This window comes from Perca fluviatilis, chromosome 12, assembly GCF_010015445.1.
Source record: "Perca fluviatilis chromosome 12, GENO_Pfluv_1.0, whole genome shotgun sequence".
Classification (NCBI taxonomy): Eukaryota; Metazoa; Chordata; class Actinopteri; order Perciformes; family Percidae; genus Perca; species Perca fluviatilis.
Genome location: NC_053123.1, coordinates 36075231 through 36082730, shown reverse-complemented (window position 1 = coordinate 36082730; position 7500 = coordinate 36075231). Strand labels below are relative to the sequence as shown.

The window sequence follows — 7500 nt, the reverse complement described above, 5'->3', positions numbered from 1 at the left end:
CAGGCCTGTCAAACTAACAGTAATAACACATTAACAACATAGCCTGTAAACTAACATGTAATTAAACATGAATCATTATAACACATAATAAACAAAACACATGTAATAACACAGGCCTGTCAAAACTAACATGTAATAAGTAATAACACATGTAATAACACAGGCCTGTTAAAACTAATATGTAATAACACATATAATAACACATGTAATAACACACGTAATAAATAACAACGTCGAAACTAACATGTAATAACACATGTAATAACACAGGCCTGTCGAAACTAACATGTAATAACACATGTAATAACACAGGCCTGTCAAAACTAACATGTAATAAACATGTAATAACACATATGTCAAACCAACATGTAATAACACATGTAATAACATAGACTGTCAAAACTAACATGTAATAACACATGTAATAACACAGGCCTGTCAAAACTAACATGTAATAACACATGTAATAACACAGGCCTGTCAAAACTAACATGTAATAACATATGAATAACACATGCTTGTCAAAACTAACATGTAATAACACTGTAATAACACAGCCTGTCAAACTAACATGTAATAACACATATAATAACACAGTAATAACACATGTAATAACACATATCAAAACTAACATGTAATAACACATGTAATAACACAGGTCTGTCAAAACTAACATGTAATAACAAGTAACAACATGGAATAACACAGTCAAAACTAACATGTAATAACACATTAATAACACAGACCTGTCAAAACTAACATGTAATAACACATGTAATAACACATGTAAACAGGCCTGTTAAAACTAACATGTAATAAAACATGTAATAACACATGTAATAACACATATTCATAAACTAACATGTAATAACACATGAATAACACAGTTCAAAACCAACATGTAATAACACATGTAATAATATATTCCAAACCAAATAATAACACATGTAATAACACATACCCGTCAAACCAACATGTAATAACACATATAATAACACAGCGTAATAACAAAACATGTAATAACACAGGCCTGTCAAAACTAACATGTAATACACATGTAATAACACAGGCCTGTCAAACCTACATGTAATAACACATATAATAACACATGTCAACACATGTAATAACACAGGCTGTCATAAAACTAACATGTAATAACACATGTAATAACACAGGCCTGTTAAAACTAACATGTAATAACACATATAATAACACATGTAATAACACATGTAATAACACAGGCCTGTCAAAACTAACATGTAATAACACATATAATAACACATGTAATAACACATGTAATAACACATGTAATAACACAGGCCTGTCAAAACTAACATGTAATAACACATGTAATAACACAGGCCTGTCAAAACTAACATGTAATAACACATGTAATAACACAGGCCTGTTAAAACTAACATGTAATAACACATGTAATAACACATGTAATAACGCAGGCCTGTCAAAACTAACATGTAATAACACATGTAATAACACATGTAATAATACAGGCCTGTCAAAACTAACATGTAATAACACATGTAATAACACATGTAATAATGCAGGCCTGTCAAAACTAACATGTAATAACACATATAATAACACATGTAATAACGCAGGCCTGTCAAAACTAACATGTAATAACACATGTAATAACACATGTAATAATGCAGGCCTGTCAAAACTAACATGTAATAACACATGTAATAACGCAGGCCTGTCAAAACTAACATGTAATAACACAGGCCTGTTAAAACTAACATGTAATAACACAGGCCTGTTAAAACTAACATGTAATAACACATGTAATAACACAGGCCTGTTAAAACTAACATGTAATAACACATGTAATAACACAGGCCTGTCAAAACTAACATGTAATAACACATGTAATAACACAGATCTGTCAAAACTAACATGTAATAACACATGTAATAACACATGTAATAACACAGGCCTGTCAAAACTAACATGTAATAACACATGTAATAACACAGGCCTGTCAAAACTAACATGTAATAACACATGTAATAACACATGTAATAACACAGGCCTGTTAAAACTAACATGTAATAACACATATAATAACACATGTAATAACACATGTAATAACACAGGCCTGTCAAAACTAACATGTAATAACACATATAATAACACATGTAATAACACATGTAATAACATATAACACGGCCTGTCAAACTAACATGTAATATAACACATGTAATAACACAGGCCTGTCAAAACTAACATGTAATAACACATGTAATAACACAGGCCTGTTAAAACTAACATGTAATAACACATGTAATAACACATGTAATAACGCAGGCCTGTCAAAACTAACATGTAATAATACATGTAATAACACATGTAATAATACAGGCCTGTCAAAACTAACATGTAATAACACATGTAATAACACATGTAATAATGCAGGCCTGTCAAAACTAACATGTAATAACACATGTAATAACACATGTAATAACGCAGGCCTGTCAAAACTAACATGTAATAACACATGTAATAACACATGTAATAATGCAGGCCTGTCAAAACTAACATGTAATAACACATGTAATAACGCAGGCCTGTCAAAACTAACATGTAATAACACAGGCCTGTTAAAACTAACATGTAATAACACAGGCCTGTTAAAACTAACATGTAATAACACATGTAATAACACAGGCCTGTTAAAACTAACATGTAATAACACATGTAATAACGCAGGCCTGTCAAAACTAACATGTAATAACACAGGCCTGTTAAAACTAACATGTAATAACACAGATCTGTCAAAACTAACATGTAATAACACATGTAATAACACATGTAATAACACATGTAATAACACATGTAATAATACAGGCCTGTCAAAACTAACATGTAATAACACATGTAATAATACAGGCCTGTCAAAACTAACATGTAATAACACATGTAATAACACAGGCCTGTTAAAACTAACATGTAATAACACATGTAATAACACAGGCCTGTTAAAACTAACATGTAATAACACATGTAATAACGCAGGCCTGTCAAAACTAACATGTAATAACACAGGCCTGTTAAAACTAACATGTAATAACACAGGTCTGTCAAAACTAACATGTAATAACACATGTAATAACACATGTAATAACACATGTAATAACACATGTAATAATACAGGCCTGTCAAAACTAACATGTAATAACACATGTAATAATACAGGCCTGTCAAAACTAACATGTAATAACACATGTAATAACACAGGCCTGTCAAAACTAACATGTAATAACACATGATAATCGCAGGCCTGTCAAAACTAACATGTAATAATGCAGGCCTGTCAAAAACATACATGTAATAACACATGTAATAACACATGTATATACACGGCCTGTCAAAACTAACATGTAATAACACATGTAATAACACAGGCCTGTTAAAACTAACATGTAATAACACATGTAATAACACATGTAATAACGCAGGCCTGTCAAAACTAACATGTAATAACACAGGCCTGTTAAAACTAACATGTAATAACACATGTAATAACGCAGGCCTGTCAAAACTAACATTTAATAACACAGGCCTGTCAAAACTAACATGTAATAACACAGGCCTGTCAAAACTAACATGTAATAACACATATAATAACACATGTAATAACACATGTAATAACACATGTAATAACACATGTAATAATACAGGCCTGTCAAAACTAACATGTAATAACACATGTAATAATACAGGCCTGTCAAAACTAACATGTAATAACACATGTAATAACACATGTAATAACACATGTAATAACGCAGGCCTGTCAAAACTAACATGTAATAACACATGTAATAACACATGTAATAACGCAGGCCTGTCAAAACTAACATGTAATAACACATGTAATAACACAGGTCTGTCAAAACTAACATGTAATAACACAGGTCTGTCAAAACTAACATGTAATAACACATGTAATAACACAGGTCTGTCAAAACTAACATGTAATAACACATGTAATAACACATGTAATAACACAGGTCTGTCAAAACTAACATGTAATAACACATGTAATAACACATGTAATAACACAGGTCTGTCAAAACTAACATGTAATAACACATGTAATAACACAGGTCTGTCAAAACTAACATGTAATAACACAGGTCTGTCAAAACTAACATGTAATAACACAGGTCTGTCAAAACTAACATGTAATAACACAGGTCTGTTAAAACTAACATGTAATAACACATGTAATAACACAGGTCTGTCAAAACTAACATGTAATAACACATGTAATAACACAGGTCTGTCAAAACTAACATGTAATAACACATGTAATAACACAGGTCTGTCAAAACTAAGATGTAATAACACATGTAATAACACAGGCCTATCAAAACTAACATGTAATAACACAGGTCTGTCAAAACTAACATGTAATAACACATGTAATAACACAGGCCTGTCAAAACTAACATGTAATAACGCAGGCCTGTCAAAACTAACATGTAATAACACATGTAATAACACATGTAATAACACAGGCCTGTCAAAACTAACATGTAATAATACATGTAATAATACAGGCCTGTCAAAACTAACATGTAATAACACATGTAATAACACAGGCCTGTTAAAACTAACATGTAATAACACAGGCCTGTCAAAACTAACATGTAATAACGAGCCAACGCCAGTTACTTTAACACCAGTTACTTTAGCACCAGTTACTTTAACACCAGTTACTTTAGCACCAGTTACTTTAGCACCAGTTACTTTAGCGCCAGTTACTTTAGCACCAGTTACTTTAACGCCAGTTACTTTAGCACCAGTTACTTTAGCACCAGTTACTTTAGCACCAGTTACTTTAACACCAGTTACTTTAGCGCCAGTTACTTTAGCACCAGTTACTTTAGCGCCAGTTACTTTAGCACCAGTTACTTTAACGCCAGTTACTTTAGCGCCAGTTACTTTAGCACCAGTTACTTTAACGCCAGTTACTTTAGCACCAGTTACTTTAGCACCAGTTACTTTAACACCAGTTACTTTAGCACCAGTTACTTTAACACCAGTTACTTTAGCACCAGTTACTTTAACGCCAGTTACTTTAGCGCCAGTTACTTTAGCGCCAGTTACTTTAGCGCCAGTTACTTTAGTGCCAGTTACTTTAGTGCCAATTACTTTAGCGCCAGTTACTTTAGCGCCAGTTACTTTAGCGCCGTTACTTGCGCCAAAGCGGTGGTACCAATTACTTTAGCGCCAGTTACTTTAGCGCCAGTTACTTTAGCGCCAGTTACTTTAACGCCAGTTACTTTAACGCCAATTACTTTAACGCCAATTACTTTAGCGCCAATTACTTTAGCGCCAATTACTTTAAAGACGCCAATTAGCCTTTTGCCAAGCCCCGCCCCCCTTAGTTACTGTTGCTACGTCTGACAAACAAATGGTCAAACACGACCAGCGCGACAGATTGCCATGACGGGAGGAGGTATACCCGTGTGTGTCAGTGACCTTTTTTGGAGCAATACCTCCGCGATATCCTCCAGATCGAAGCAAAAGGGGTTACAGTATGCAGTGGAGGGATGTATTCAAATGTTCGACTTTGTTGTAAACTGACGAAAAATAAAGTTGGGGAGCTCAAAGACCCAACACAACAGCAGCTAATGTAGCTAGCGTTAGCCAACATGTTAACTAATGTTGGCTAAAGCTAAAGGGCTCGTTAAACTTAGCTTAGAGAGTAGGTTAACATTCTGGCAATGATATCCATGATAATCATAACTTTGGTCCAATTTGTGTTCTTGCCTCTAGTTAGTAGATCTAGACAACACGGTAACTAGTTAGCTGTTAGCCTTAGCTTTGAGCAGACGTATTTATGCTTCGTAATGTTCGACACATTTAACTGGGAGTGGGGCCGTCCACACGGTTTTATCCATTGTAGGCACCGCTCACGTTGGCCCTCGTTCTGACTCATGAAAAAAACATGAGTAAAATAAAAGACACTACATAAACTCTGCTACTGTGTGTTTATTTAAATATAAGTACACCTACATGTAGGCCTAAGAGATTGCAATATAAACCTGTATATTACTATTAGGACTACAGAATACATGTGTCAAGGATGTAGGCTATAAATTAAATAAACTTCAGCTGGAGTCCGATTTACCACGGCAACACTGTTGACCGCATCAGTGATCTCTTTCCATTCCGCATTCTTTATACAGTCTTTAATAACAGTTTTCAGGCTGCCAAATAGTACACACGTTAGTACAAATGAACCGGAGATATCAGGGTTTCAATCTCCACCTCTGAAAAGTGCCGCTTCTCAGCCGGATTACGTCTCGCCATGTCGTAAATTGTAGGGGCGAGGCCTCAAAACCCAGAATATATTGGGGCGTGATATTTAAACACAACTCCTCCAGACAATCTCTCGGGGTATCCATGGATGTATTAAGAGGGGGTATCTAGTGTCCGATTTACAAACACCGTGGGCGCACCGCTTCACCATCTTGCTTGGAGTCAATGTTTGTCGGACCTGCTCACATTGTAACGGTTGCTATGATGTGTGATTGGACAATGGACGTTTTGGGGGAGGGGCCGGCGAGAGGTCAATTACTTTAGTGCCAATTACTTTAACACCAATTACTTTAACACCAGTTACTTTAACGGCAATTACTTTAGTGCCAATTACTTTAACACCAATTACTTTAACACCAATTACTTTAACGGCAATTACTTTAGTGCCAATTACTTTAACACCAGTTACTTTAACGGCAATTACTTTAGTGCCAATTACTTTAACACCAGTTACTTTAGCACCAATTACTTTAACGGCAATTACTTTAGTGCCAATTACTTTAACATCAATTACTTTAACGGCAATTACTTTAGTGCCAATTACTTTAACATCAATTACTTTAACACCAGTTACTTTAGTGCCAGTTACTTTAGCGCCAATTACTTTAACACCAATTACTTTAGTGCCAATTACTTTAGCACCAATTACTTTAACGGCAATTACTTTAGCACCAATTACTTTAACGCCAATTACTTTAGTGCCAATTACTTTAGCACCAATTACTTTAACGGCAATTACTTTAACGCCAGTTACTTTAACGCCAATTACTTTAACGCCAATTACTTTAACGCCAGTTACTTTAACGCCAGTTACTTTAACGCCAATTACTTTAACGCCAATTACTTTAACACCAGTTACTTTAGTGCCAATTACTTAAGCACCAATTACTTTAACGGCAATTACTTTAGCACCAATTACTTTAACATCAATTACTTTAGTGCCAATTACTTTAGCACCAATTACTTTAACATCAATTACTTTAGTGCCAATTACTTTAACATCAATTACTTTAACGGCAATTACTTTAGCACCAATTACTTTAACATCAATTACTTTAGTGCCAATTACTTTAGCACCAATTACTTTAACATCAATTACTTTAGTGCCAATTACTTAAGCACCAATTACTTTAACGGCAATTACTTTAG

At 34.2% G+C, this 7500-nt stretch overlaps 1 protein-coding gene across 1 annotated transcript in view; it reads left to right on the top strand.

Annotated features, from left to right (window-relative positions):
- The window catches only part of tfr2 (transferrin receptor 2), a 41457-nt gene that overhangs the window by 324 nt on the left and 33633 nt on the right, over window positions 1-7500 (top strand). The window lies entirely within an intron of this gene.